Below are 15,763 nucleotides of genomic sequence, written 5' to 3'. Positions count from 1 at the left end.
TCTGAATTTGTGTCTTTGGTGGTTCCTCAGTTTTGGTAGGCTTAGTTGGAGTTTCTGTGTTAGACATAATTGTGTTTGGATCTTTAACTGTATGTGTGTTAACAGATAGGCTCTGATACCACTTGTTAAGTCACACACACTGTAGAGGGGGTGAATACAGTGTATAATACAATCAAATCAAACTTTAAAATCTTAAGTAACAGAAAACAAACTTTATTGAAACAATAAACTGTGTTACAGTATGGAACTGTTACCTCTCAGTGATGAACAAATATCACGAGAGCTGCTAGGGTTACAATGAATAATCTTCTCGAATATGATAACACTTTTAGTGTAAACCCTATGTCTGTGTTTATATACTACACAGTTACAAGATAATCGCTAATTGATATGGAATATAATTCTGCTTCCTAAAATATATCAATCAGATATCTTTTCTTCCAAGTATTCCATTCTTCACGGAACTCCTTCTTCATGCATATCTCTTCTTATGTTTATCTTGATCTTCTTTCCTTTAATCAGCTACTGTCCTTATATGATTGTCCTTCAGCACTTAAGTTCTGATATCTAACTTCTGATAATTATCTCCTGATAATATAAGTACTGATATCCTTAAGTCCTGACTTCCTGTATAAGTACTGATCAACGGTTAAGTACTGATTTGTCCTGTTAAGTAAGATCTGAAATCTAAACATAAATTATATTAGCCATGACATTATCAAATATATCTAACATAAATCTACTAAGGTGTTTTGTTTAGCTTATCATCAAGTACACAACATATTTCTAACAACACTAGCGATTTGATTAACTGCATAATAGCCAAAGTGTCCACCTTCATAGTCAAAGCCTTAAGTTGGGCAGCTATAGCAGTTGCTGCATCCAACTCCAGAATTTTGGCTACTTTTCCCTGAGTCAGTCTATGAGAAGGATTCTGGTATTCATTAGCAGCCATCAGTTCGATTAATTCATAGGCTTCATCATAGCTCTTATCCCACAAGGCTCCTCCTGATGCTGCATCGAGTATGGGTCTAGAAATATCACCCAATCTATTGTAGAAGCAGTTTATAATCATCCAATCAGGCATGCCATGGTATGGGCACTTCCTTAGCATCTCCTTATATCGATCCCAAGCCTCACACAGAGATTCTCTAGTTTGCCGAGCAAACTGAGTAAGAACATTCCTGATTACAGCAGTCTTCACCAAATGGAAGAATTTAGTAAGAAACTTTTGAGCAAGATCTTCCCAAGTGGTGATAGACCCTGCAGGTAGAGAATGTAACCAGCACTTAGCTTTATCCCTCAGAGAAAATGGAAAGAGTCGCAACTTGATAGCATCTTCAATCACATCATTGAACTTGAATGTGCCGCAGATCTCGATAAAATCCCTGATGTGCATGTTGGGGTCTTCAGTAGGAGAACCCCCAAGCTGAACTGAGTTCTGTATCATCTGAATCGTGTTTGACTTAATCTCAAAAGTGTTAGCCCTGATGGTTGGTCTGACGATGCTTGAATGAATGTCATTGATCTTAGGATGAGAATAGTCCATCAAAGCCTTAGGATTTTCTTCTTGATCTCCCATCACTACTAAAACTGGTTCCTCGACTTTCTCTTCTTCTTAAAAACTTCTCTTCGAACCACCACAACTTCTTCCTCGGCTTTACCCAGAGTTCTCTTACGAGACCGCGAACGCGTATGCATAAACCCTCGCTAGAGCACCTGAAGTAAGACAAGGAAACAGATAAGTAACAATGTCCGAGTCAAAAAACTTTAACGGCCACTTATGGAAAACACATAAACTAAAAATTAACACCGAGTCCCCGGCAGCGACGCCACAAACTTGTTAGTCGCTAAACACGCGCTAAAATTACACGCAAGTATACACATTCGCAAGTAGTATAAGATATAAATCAGATTCGTTCCCACAGGGACTGGTTTAGGTTAACTTTATAATTTATGCACTTAAGCAACAATGTATGGTTATTATTCAATGCTAAAACGAATAACAATTTGAGGTTGTTTATAACTAAGAATTAAACTAACAAAATATAACTAAGAGAATAAGAATTATTGAATTAATATATATTAGAAACATGGGATTCAAACTTCATTAAATACTTCATTCAATAGCCTTTTCGTTCTTAACCTTAGAATGAAATGGTGATTACACTAATCAGATAACACGAAACTGAAAAACACCAACTTTCGTTGTATGAATACCATACTACCAGACATCCATAAAAGAGATAGAAGCTGAATAGACACAAATTATATTGAGACCCTATATGTCTATATCATTTGATAACATAACGGTTTAAGCACAAGTAATCTATCTTGATTACATAAGGAAAGTAAGATGGTTAAAATTACCTACGAATCATGCATAATAAATACATGAACCTATGCTAGCATGACAAGTTCTAAATCCTTAAATTAACTTTCGCTTCATTAAATATTAACACACTATCTTATAAGTTCGCGACACTCATAAGACGAATAAGCATAACCAATACTAGGTTATCATACAATCATCACACACTAAGATATCGAAACAAATCAACTAAAGAAATCCATAAAGAAATCCTCTAGAACCGCACGATAATGATTAGCCCATAATCGAACTCATCGTCAACGTGGGTTCTGATGAAAGCATGGTATAATAAACATAGTCTTTATAACGAATAATAAAATAAAGTTAACACAAGAGTATAAGTTCAACAAAACAAGAAAGGAGCATCCAAGATTACAACTCAAAATAAAGATTCACAAGAATAAACTAGATCGTCTTCGCCTTTGTTAAATTATGCTATAAGTCTCTTGCCGTCTTCTCCTTAGCTCTGATATGTCTCTCCTTGATATCTTTAAAAAATGAGCTTTAAAATTGTTTATATAGCAGCCTCATGCAAAGTAGAATTCTTTCTCTCAAAAGCCAAGTAGAAACAGGATTCTGCTATCCCGACACGGCGCAGGCGCTGGGTTTCTGATATTTGAGCGCGGCCGTGCGCTTTGATAGCGCGAGCACGCTGGCTCACTGATCAAAACTTTGACTTCTTCTTTTTCCTTCTTCATTTGAGCTGGTCTTCCACTAGCTTTATTCCAACACCTTCCTGACACCAAAGTAGCACCAAAACAATGCTAATTTACCTGATTACCTGGAAAATGCCTGAAAATGCAAAAACACTAGAAAACACATTAAAACACCAATAACTTGAGTACAAATACACCAATTCAAAGCTTTACAGAGTGTAATAAAGTGTCATAAATGCCACTCAACATGTGTGTCTCTATATATGTGTAATTTGTGTGTGTGTCTGGTATGTGTGTGTGCGTGCGATTGTGTGTGTTGGTGGTGCGTGTGAACGTGGTGGGGAGGTGATGTTTTGGTTGCCTGGTTCTGTGGCTTCGAATGGAATTTTTATTTATTAATTTGTTTATTGAATTTATACATGAATTATTTGAGTGATTTCGTGATATAAAATAAATGTTTTTTGTGTGCGGGAAATTAATTTATATCAGTAGAATTTATTTGGAAACCCGAATATTATTGGGCACCAATAAATTTTACCGCCGTCAATGATGAGCCTCGGTGACTCGATGGTGGATCATGATAAATTATTCTGAGTCCTGTAATTAAAAAATATTAAAGTAGTTCGTAAATTTTTTTCGAAACGAAAAATAGTTAATCATTTTAGAAGCCGTATTGAGGTTCGGGTTTCAGAATTATGATTGTTATGATTGTGATGTCGATTATGTTTCGGCTGGAAGTCCGATATATAGAGGAGACGATGTCCGATTTTTGAGAAATGGATTTCGAAAAGATGGGAACGTATCCTGTAATTATCGGAAATGCCAGTTGAGCATATATACGTATATATTTATAAATAAATATTATATGAAACCTGATGGTTACGTGTATTATAATAATATGTATAAGCACGAGTCGGGAATTGATATCGTTCAGGTAAAGTGATTAGCGAGGATATGTCAAGCATAACTGGTCGTCTAACATACGATATTTTGATTCTGTTGGTTCCAGTCGAAGGTCTCAAGGGTAAAGTCAGTTTAAAGTCGGACTAATATTTAAGTTGTAAAGCTCTGTAAGACAAGTACCCCTGAACAAATCTTTTACAGTTCAGAAATATATGAATAGATGTTGATTTAAATTGCGTAGTGGAATAAAACGTTTTAAGTTACGTATCCCCCGTATTTGAAAATATCTTATTAAAATAATATTTTAGGGAGAAGTAACTTCATAAAATGCCTATCTCTAAATTGTGAATAAAATTGGAAAGATTTTGGATAGTGTGCTGTGGTAAATTGTTTTAAAAAGAGATAGGTATAAGTGGTTTGGAAACGGGATAAAATGTATCAGATATTGGATGGTTGCGTAAGAGGCCCGTAATGGCCCAACGGGTTTGCGTAAGAGGCTAAGTTGGTTGCGCGCTCTATTTGAACCGCTTAGTCCAACGTGACAGAGACCTAGCTAGTCTCTGAGTTCCGGAACAGGTTATGGTGGGATAGACTGATCAGCTATCCCAAGGATTTGTCCAATATATATCTGATTTTGGTTTTGTCATTCCCATAACGGAACAGATGATTTTGTGGTTCCTGTATTGATACAGTGGATTTGGAAATGAAAATAGCATGCTAAAATTGGACTCTAGTATTCACACACAGCACACGACTGATGTTATGTTTTACCGAGCATGCTAGTTATTGATATCCAGTTTATACCTAGTTTACTGTTTTTATAATAATTTATGATTTCTGTTCCTATAACTGTTTTCATAAATTGCTTTACTTGTTATTCATATAGTGGTACTACTGAGTAATTGATTGCTCACCCTTGTAGCTTGTTTTGTGTGTGTATATATATATATATATATATATATATATATATTGCAGATGCCTAGAAGACCCATTCGACCCAGTCAGGTTAGAGTTCCAGTCCCTCCCGGTCCCGGCTCCTCAGAGGTAGTTTGTATCCGATCAACTGTGGTATGATGAGTTGCTGTAATAACTTAGTGTGTCAAATTTGTGGAATAACTTTGGCTGTATAGTTTTGTAACCTAAGTCATACTTAAATGGTAAAGGTTTTGGGAATAAGGGGGTTTTGTTTATGTATTTATGTTGATTCAGGTTGTATTATGTTTGTTATTATTGTTGCTAGTAACGTCAACTCCTGACCCCGGGGTTGAGGCCGTCACAATCTGCTTTCCCTTTCTACACCTCTCTTCCTCTATTTAGACATCACAAGTATCTGTCAATACTCATTCTCACTTTATTCTATTCGTTTCAAACTTCTATCTACCCTTCATTCTACCCAAATCCGACATACAAATTGAAAGTTACGATAAAAACTGTTAAACAGTAAACACATAAGCATATTATATATCAATCAGATCACATATAACATATAGCAAGTAAGATATTCGATAAAAATAACTTTTCAAACAAGATTCGCGGTTAAATTGATTTTCCGGATATTTTATACGAATTTTTGGACATTTTTCGAAATTAAAACAGATAACAGAATCTTTTTATAAATAAATAATAGGGTTTGAATACCCGAATCTGACTTTAAAATCATTTATTAATAATATCGAGCCTTCAACATAATTTAAAATAATATTTTAAAACTCAAAACTATTTTTTGAAATTTTTAAATAAAAAGAAATAATTAAATCTAATTAAATAATCAATTAAAAATAAATAATAACAAATTAATTTAATTAATCAATTAATATATTAATTAATTGACCAATTAAATAATTAATTATTAATTAAAATTAATTAATTAAATAATTCAGATTTATTTATGAATTAAAAATAATTTTTGGAATTAAAAATAATGATTTTTGAAATTTTAAATAAGGAAAAATAATTTTCTGAAAATAAAATAAACAAAAATATAATTTTTGCACAGTTTGGGAAGAGAAATATAATTTTTGCTAGTTTTTAAAACTAAAGGGACTATTTTGTAAGTTTTTACAAATTAAAGGGGCAAAGTGGTAATTTTACCACTTTCCCCACTATTCGCCGGCGGTCGCCATTAACGGCGAGCCCAAGCTTTCCGGTGAGTAGTGAGCTTCAATACAGCCCATAACTGTATCAAATTAACATGGATTGATCCTTATGCTACCATAATCACAACCTTGCCATTATTTTCCTCAAACAATTCCGGATTTGGCCGGAAAATTATAATATCCGGGAAAATTATGTGAATATTTTATGTTAAATAAATAAATATTATGTGTTTGTATAACTTAAAATGTCCATTGCCATGATATTACTAAATGCTATTTGTATTCCGGTGTGAACCAGAAAAAAAAAACTTTTCTAGTCATTAATATGGGTTAAAAATGCAATTATATGAATCGATCTGTAATGGGGACGCGTGTTTATTAGCATCTTTATCGAGGTATTCGTTTTATCTCATTTTATGTACGTTTGAACGTATGTTATGTGTTTTCAGGGTTTTCCGGTAATTTAGGAATCGTCTCTGTGTATAAAAAACAAACGGACCGGGACCCCACCGGGACGTCAAAACCCACAAAATTCGTGTTTTTATTTTTATAGAATTATATGTATTTCAAATACCCTTTAGTTTTATGTTTTTGCATTATTCGCAATTTTTGGGAAATTTTGATACAAATTTTATATTTTATCGCTTTTAAAATTATTCCCCGTAATTATTATTTTGGGGCTTAATTATTTTAATTATGGGGATAAAAACACCCTTAATTTATTTTGAGGTATTTATTTTTCAAAAAGTATAAATAGCCTCATTAATTATTTTATTTCATTTTTATTTTTATTGAAAATAAAAATCAAGAACATTTTTGGGGGTAAAATTTCTTCAAGAACAAAGAATCAATGATTTTGGGAGTTCTAGGAATCGGTTGTTGATGCTCTACACACCAAAACAATCCTTGTTTCAAGCCCGTTCTATTGATACCAGAATCACGATCCGAGGTTAAGTAAATTGCAAAATTGATTTTTTGTTCTTGAGGCTTGAAATCGAATTTTGACTTTTAGTGATTTTTGATTATTTTTAAGGGTATGAATAGCTTTAGAATGATTTATAGAATTGATTTGTATGTTTAGTTGATTTCCTTGAGTTCGGATTTAGTCGAATAAGGTTTTTAGTTTTTCTTCATTTTTGGTTATTTTAATTCGATTTTTGGACTTATTTTTGATTTATTTGATGATTGTGATATTGTGGAAAGATTGTAATAGGAATAAGCTTTATTTAGTATATATTTCCTCAAATTTGGTTAACGACTGGATGTTTTCGGGTTTCACCGGATTTACCCGCCGGATTTTGTCAAGAACTCGACGAAAATTGTCGAGTTGTTAATGTCTGCGGTGTTTCTGGGTTTACGGACGTTGCTGGGGTGTTTTGGGACTAATTAGCACCAAAACTCGAGAGTTTTGGTTGTGTTTTGGGGTCACCGGACGTCCGGGAGGTTGCCGGACGTTTGACCGGAATCTGGAATTTTCCAGAAACCGGCAAAACGCCGGTCACCCTCCCCGTTTCCCGGCGAACTACCCCTCCCCCAAGCCGCTGTTGAATCCCTTTTCTGTGTATCCTAAAAACCAAACTGTGTTGGTATAATTTTCTGTTTTAAAGTAATTCAAAATTCTTTTCTTAATTTCAAAAATCAGTTATTTTAATTTTAAAAATCATTTACTTATTATTTATAATCCTAAAAATTATTTTCTTAATTGTTTTAAATTCCAAAAATTATTTCTTTTATTATTTTCAAAAATCCATATTTTTTTTTAATTATTTATAAATTTTTTTAATTAATTATTTATAGACTTAATTAACCGGTTAATTCATTTAATCAATTAATTTTATGTATAAATAGTTAAATAAAATACAATTATTTATGATTAATTCAAATAAATCCTAAGAATTGTTTTTAAGCTTTTAAAAATTATATTTTGGTATTTAAAAATCAATTAATATTATTATTAATTGATTTATTCCCATTTATTCTTATTTTATTCATAATAAATGAACCGTTCGTCCGTTTAATACGAAACGAACGCGTACAGATTCAGAAAAACATTACGCTTTCAATAAAAGTACTTTTGAAACCTAATTTCTTTTGTAATGCAATTTCATTTGAATTGTTTATAATTCAGAGTCGGTATCTGATCAATAAACACTATTATTAACATGATTTCAGTTCTGAACGTACTAAGACCTGTCTGTTGACTATCTGATTATGTGTTGCATGAAATATATGATTACATGTTATATAAATACCATGATTATGTGCTATGTGATATGCATGCTTTCTGTTTATAGTTTTAAAATGCCATGATTAGTTATAAATGATCGGGTAGACGTCAAGACGTATAGTTACGTCGATTGAGTTTGGTTCTGTCAATTAAGAAAGTCCTTTTGTTTATAGAATCGTATAGCAAGAAGTACAGTCAAGTGTTAGACGGAGTAGTAGCCAGTAGCTATAAGCCAGAGTTATAGTGTGAAGTCATCGAGTATACCAGGAAAGTTTTCTCCCCTATTCTAAAGTCAGAATAGCTTATTGTTTACATATTCAAAATATGAGAACTATTTATAAATACTCTGATAGCGCATCGAATAAGAATAGTCTTATGTTTATTAAAAAAAATTTATTCTAGCAATCATTCTGCTAGAACCAATCTTTTGATTCGATAAATAGTGAATCACTATACTATCTATTATACCCTGTACAGTGAAACTTTGAGTTGAGATTAGTGAATAACTAATTATTTTAGTTATTCGCCATTAGTTGTTGAGATAACTCTGAACCATGGGAAATGGGGAGTTAAGTAGATAAAGATGTCATTGATTCGACTCCTTTAATTAAAATTGTTTTATGAATTGGTTATTGGTTAGCTTAAGAGGCCGAGGCACCGGTCCAGCGTGACCTATAATACGAAAGTGTAATATCTCGCAAGGCGAGTATATGCCTTTTTATGGATTTTCAATCGATACGGTATGGTTGCAGGATATCGATACCTATATTCATGGTATGGTTGCGGGATACCGGTGCTGTTTCATGACTGATCATCAGGAACAACATAGTGCATAATTGTGTTTTGTTAAAATGTCGCTTAAACTTTAAAGTTTATATCAGCTTCTGATTTTACTCAAATATTGCCATTGTTGTTCAATTATAAACTACATACCACTTGCTGAGCATTTCTTCGCCCATACTTGTTTATTATTCTGATCTTTCAACTAAGTCAGAGTAGGATTGAGTTTCAGATTTGACCAGGAGTCGAGTGCTTGTAAATAGTTTGGTATGTTTTCCAGGTAGACAGTTTGGGACGCTTGAATAGTCTAGAGGTTTGTAATAAAAAAATTGAATAGTTTGTAAAACTAATTAGACTTATAAGTTATAATAATATTTGGTTTGTTTTAGTGTCTGTTTCATACTATAACCTATGATCGATCCAGTTGCATACAAGGGGTCATATTTATTATTTTATTCCGCTCTGTTTATTATATTATGCTTTATCGGTTAGTGACCCCCAAATCTAGACCCCGGGTTTGGAGGGTGTCACAGGTTGGTATCAGAGCTATAGGTTATGGTCACTGAAAAAGGCTTAGGATTGTCATAAGTGAGTCATAGGAAGATCACATAAGATAAGCGCGTGTAGTTTAGCTCTTATAGAGGTAAGTTAAGGTTATTGGGCAGGTGTATAGCTAAGTTGTTCAGGTTTCTTGTTTTGTGTTCAACATTAGGCTTTTATGCCATTGCTTTGCTATTTTGTTGGGTTCTGAGGTAGTAAGAAATGATAAAAGAGGTTGGGAGGTTATGTTACAACCCTATCCACCATTTGTTGGTTTATTTGAGATTTTGAGCAAGGGTTGGAAGGTTTGGTTATTTTTTTGTTAACTTTTCTTTGTGTCATTATTTTGTGGGATTATAAGCAGGGTTATGTAGTAATCATGTCGCATGTGTTAATATGGTAGCAAGTTTATGATATTTTAAAAAGAGATACTGCTTGAGAATTTTGATATGCTAAAAGATTGCTACATATTTGACACAATGCTTGATAGATTATTATATATGTTGCTTGTTTTCTTACCAGAATAATGGCACCGAGAGTCGTACAGATCCCACGATTATCTAGATGTTGGGATGCAGCAACAGGTGTTGCATCTTACGTAGCAGCAACAACAGTAGCAACAGCAACAGCAGCAACAAGCAGCAGCACAACCTGTGGTAACTTTTAAGTAGTTTCAAGCTGTGAAACCACCTAAGTTCAAGGGAAGTGCTGACCCCGTGGAGGCCAATGCATGGCTTAAAGATATTGAGAAAGCTTTTGATTTAGTCGGAGTAGGAGTTGAGCAAAAGACCAAATTTGCCAGCTACTTTCTAAAGGGTGAGGCGTACTATTGGTGGGAATCCACGCGAGCTTTGGAAGGAGGTGAGTTTGTAACTTAGGAGAGGTTTACAGAGCTGTTCCTAGAGAAGTATTTCCCGAGATACATGAAGAATCAAATGGAGATCAAGTTTTTGAACCTGACACAGGATGATCTTACTGTCACTGAGTATGAGGCTAAATTTACTGAATTGGTGAGGTTTTATGCCAGATCAGGTTGATACAGATGAAAAGAAGGCAAGAAGATTTGAACAAGGATTAAATTTTTGGATTTATAATAGAGTGGCCATGTTTGAGTTGACTTCATATGTGGAAGTAGTTTAGAAAGCGATGGTAATCGAAAGTAGAAGTGACATGTCTCAGAGAGAAAAGGATGGGAATAAAAGGAAAATTGAAACCTCGAGAGGAGGTCAGCAGTAGGGTAATTTCCAGGGCCATTTCAACAAAAGGCAAGAGTGTCAAGGTAACAAGAATGTGGGACTCGGAAGACCAACATCAAGAAATGGGGGACAAGGTAACCATTTTCAGAATTCAAATCAGCAGAGGTCCAATCGTCCACCAATTCCAGATTGCAAATTTTATGGCAGGAAGCACTTTGGGGTTTGCAAAGCTAATTCTATGTGCTACAAGTGTAATATGAAGGAACATCATGCATATGAGTGCCATAATCAGATGTCAGAAGTTACATGTTTCCGATGCGGGAAGACAGGGCATTATGCTAACAAATGTAAAGAGCAAGCATAAGGTGTAAATGTTCCAAGGATTGTAGGACCATCATCTTAGGGTGTGGCAAGGATTGAAGGACCACCAGCAAAGGATCATCCAAAAGCCAGAACATTCAATATGACTATGCAGGATGCTGTTTAGAGTTCTTACGTGGTTGCATGTACGCTTCCAGTCAACTCCGTAGATGCTAAAGTTTTAATTGATTCTAGAGCTACAAGAACCTTTATTTCTCAAGATTTTGTTGATAAACTGCATTGTGAAGTTAAATTGTTAGAACAAGTGGTAATGATAGAATTAGCTAACAAGAACCAAGTTCCCGTCGATCGAGTGTGTCTGAGGTGTAATATTGAGATAGCGGGACTTCATTTTTATGCCAACTTGATACCTTTTAAGTTGGGAGAATTTGATGTTATCTTATGAATGGATTGGTTGTCAGAGAATAATGCTCAGATTGATTGTAAGAATAGGAAAGTGAGACTTCGGACATTGGATAATAAGAAGAAGGTGATATTTCGAGGGAGTAATGATTATATATTTTAGGGTTTTTCTCTGGAAATTACATATTTTTACTGTTTGATAATGATTATATGTACAAAATAAAATACGGTGAGGGTTATTTATATTTACAGAATATTGGTACCCCGTTGGATCATATCGGATATAAAATAGAATACTTAATCGATAAAACATATCCAATTCAGTATTGGTTGTGGGATAAGTATCAAAACCGGGCTTTTGTGGATACAGTCTTGGTCTCAGCACTTTGATTACACGAATTATGAGAAGATAATATAATAGTTTAATCAAAACATCTCGTTTCTCAAAAATACGGGTTTTATCGATTTACCGAAATGAATATTATATCGAAAAATTTGCGCCGGGACCCGCACGGGTAAAACCGTACTCTGGATCAAAAAGTCAAAATATGAAAAATGCTCGGAATAATTATATTGTGTTAGAAAGGAGTTTTCTCGAGACTTCCGGGTTGTAAAAACATAAAACGATTGAAGTCGGACGATTCCTGATTATACAAAATAATTTATAATTACTCGGAAAATAATTTATTAAATCCATAAATCCTTTATAAAATCACTTAACAACATATAAATTAATAGGAAAATATCAAAATTATCTATACTTTATTTTGAACATATAAAATTAAAATACTCAAATTTTACCACATATAAACATCCAAATACAGATACCAATTAACAAATAATTCACCAAAATTCACATAACAATCACAGAATATTTATTTATTGACAAAAATAACTACATGTTATATCCCGAATATTACATCCTTCGCCCCTTACAAGAATTATGTCCTCAGAATCTCCTAAGCAAATAAATAAGGGTAATTTCTCGCTTGTCACTTTCTAACTCCCTGGTTGATTCTTCAACAATGGGGTTTCTCCACAGTTTCTTACTAACTTTATAACTTTATTCCTTTATACTTTCTCTCTCTTCTCTAAATCTCTATCGGATTCTCTACATACGACAAATCTGCCTGAAGTTCTATCGGCTCGTACTCGATTAAATGCCTCGAATCTGGATTGTACTTCTTAAGCATAGACACGTGAAATACATTATGAATATGCTCCATATGCGGGGGTAACGTCAATTCGTAAGCTACCTTGCTGACACGCTTCAAAGTTTCAAAAGGTCCAACATATCTAGGAATCAGCTTTCCTTTCTTTCCAAATCTAGAAAATCCTTTCCACGGTGACACTTTCAACAACACTAAATCTCTGTCTTCAAATTTCATATCCTTCCTGGATTGATCTGCATATTTCCTTTGACGATCCTGTGTTGCAAATAACTTTTTCTAAATAACTTCAACAAATTACTTTGTTTGTTGCACCAACTCGGGCCCAAGTATCTTGCGTTCTCCTACTTCATCCTAATATACTGGTGATCAACATTTATGTCCATAAAGAGCTTCATAGGGAGGCATTCCGATACTGGCGTGATAACTGTTGTTATAAGAAAATTCTACTAAGGGCAAATGCTTGTCCCAAATTCCTTTGAAATCAATAGCACAAACACGTAACATGTCCTCAATTGTCTAAATCGTTCTTTCACTTTGGCCGTCAGTTTGTGGATGATAAGCTGTACTCATGTTCAACTTGGTTCCCAAACATTCTTGAAAACTTCTCCAAAATCTTGAATTGAATCATGGATCTCGATCAGATACAATAAACATAGTGACTCCATGACGAACTACTATCTCTTTCAAGTACATGTGAACCAACTTGTCCAGTGAAAATTTTCATTAATAGGTAGAAAATGACTTAACTCAGTTAGTCTATCCACTACAACCCAAATGGCGTTGTGGTACGCTTTCGTCCTTGGACTATGAAATCCATAGTAATGTGCTCCCACTTCCATTCTGGAATCTCTAATGGTTGCAATAATCTGCTTGGTCTCTGCTGTTCCGCCTTAACTCTTTGACTCGTATAACATTTGCTAACCTATTCCGCAATTTCTCTTTTCATACCTGACCACCAATAATTCTCTTTTAAATATCTGTACATCTTGGTACTTCCTGGATGGATGGAATACTTTGATTGTGAGCTTCCTGTAGAATTTCATTCTTTAACTCTGTCACTGGTGGAATCCAAATTCTGGAAGAAAATCTGAGAATACCTTGATCATCTTTCTGAGTGCATAATTCTTATGCTACCGAATGATTGGTATCTTAATCCATTATTTCCTCTTGACACTTCTTTATTTTCTCTAACAACTCTGGCTGAAAAATCATACTATACATGTTTGCTTCATTAGGCTTGCAAATTCTGATCTCTAATTCCAATTTCTGAAATTCCTTATATAATTATTTTGGTATTGTCAACACATTCCATATCTCCTTTCTGCTTAATGCGTCTGCTACTACATCTGCTTTTCCTGGTGATAGTTAATCGTGCAATCATAGTCTTTAATCAACTCTAACCACCTTCACTCTCTCATATTAAGTTCCTTCTGCGTGAATTTCTGCTAGTTCCAAGTCATGAGTAGAATACTTCTGCTCATGAGGTTTCAGTTATCTAGATGCATATGCAATAACTTTATCGTGCTGCATCAGAATACAACCTATCACTTATGAGAAGCATCACTATAGATTACAAAATTTCCTTGATCATCTGAAAGTGAAAAAATAGGTGCCATGATTAATCTCTTCTTCAATTCTTGAAAACTTTCTTCACAATTTTTATTTCATATAAACTTTTCATTTTTCCTGGTAAGCTTCGTCAAAGGTGTCACAATCTTCGAGAGATCTTGAACAAATCTTCGATAATATCCTGCTAATCCTAAGAAACTTCTCACTTCTGTTGGTGTTTTTTGCCTTTCCCAATTTATAATAGCTTCAATCTTCGCTGGGTCCCCTTTGATTCCTTCATTACTGACTATGTGTCCTAAGAACTGAACTTCTTGTAACCAAAACTTACATTTTAAAAATTTAGCATACCTTTCTCAAAATTTCCATAAAATATCCTTAGATGTTCTGCATGTTCTTCTGTTGACTTCGAGTAGATCGAAATATTTTCTATAAACACAATGACAAACTTGTCCATATATTCCTTGAAAATTCTGTTCATCAAGTCCATAAATGTTGTTGGGGCATTGGTAAGTCCAAAAGACATCACTAAAAATTCATAATGACCATACCTTGTTCTGAAAGCTATCTTTGGTATATCTTCAGGTTTAATCTTCAATTAGTGATATCCATATCTCAGATCAATCTTAGAAAAATACTTGGCTCGTTTTAGTTGATCGAACAAATCATCGATTCGAGGTAATGGAAACTTGTTCTTGGTAGTAAGCTTGTTGAGTTCCCGATAGTCGATGCATAATCTCATGCTTCCGTACTTTTTCTTAACAAATAACACTGATACACCCCATGGGGACATACTGGGTCTAATCGCTCCTTTTTTAATAACTCTTGTAATTGCTTTGCTAACTCCATTATTTCAACGGGCACTATTCTGTATGGGGCCTTAGATACTAGTTTCGTTATAGGTGTTAAGTCGATTGAAAATCAATTTCTTTGTCTAGAGGAAGTCCTGGTAACTCGTCTGGGAACACGTCTGAAAACTCATTGACTATTTTAATATCTTCAAGTTTTGCTGGCTCCCGATTTCTATCTATCACATAAGCAATGAAATGCTCGTATCCTTGTCGCAGTAACTTCTTAGTTTGAATCATCATTAAGAACTTCTTTACTTGCCTCTGACCTTTAAACGTCACCACTTTCTCGCTTGGTGTCTTTAAAATTACCTTCTTGTTATGACAGTCTATCTGAGTATCGTGCTTAGATAGCCAGTCCATTCCTAGAATGGCGTTAAAATCTCCTAACTTAAATGGTATCAAATCAGCATACAACTTATTGCCAGAAATCTCAATCTCACAGTCCGTACACACTTGGTTAACAAATACATGCTCTTGATTTGCTAATTCTACAGTCATAATCTCATTTAACAATTCAACTTATCAACAAAATCTTGAGAAATAAATGATCGAATTGCTCCCAAAGCTACTAACACTTTGGCACATAAATAATATACAGTAAGCGTACCTGCCACAACATCTATGTCCTCAATAGCATCCTTCACTGAAATATCATAAACTCTAGCTCTAGGAGGTTCATTCA

General features: G+C 34.2%; 1 non-coding gene across 1 annotated transcript; it reads left to right on the top strand.

Moving 5' to 3' along the window:
* The first annotated feature begins 1,085 nt into the window (after positions 1-1,085).
* Positions 1,086-1,192, top strand: LOC141676303 (small nucleolar RNA R71). Its single transcript, XR_012556902.1, has one exon. It is a non-coding gene; the product is annotated as a small nucleolar RNA R71 (small nucleolar RNA).
* The last annotated feature ends 14,571 nt before the right edge of the window (positions 1,193-15,763 follow it).

This window comes from Apium graveolens, chromosome 7 (genome assembly GCF_009905375.1).
Source record: "Apium graveolens cultivar Ventura chromosome 7, ASM990537v1, whole genome shotgun sequence".
Lineage (NCBI taxonomy): Eukaryota > Viridiplantae > Streptophyta > Magnoliopsida > Apiales > Apiaceae > Apium > Apium graveolens.
The sequence above is the reverse complement of the archived record's forward strand: the minus strand, read 5'-3'. Positions and strand labels throughout refer to the sequence as shown.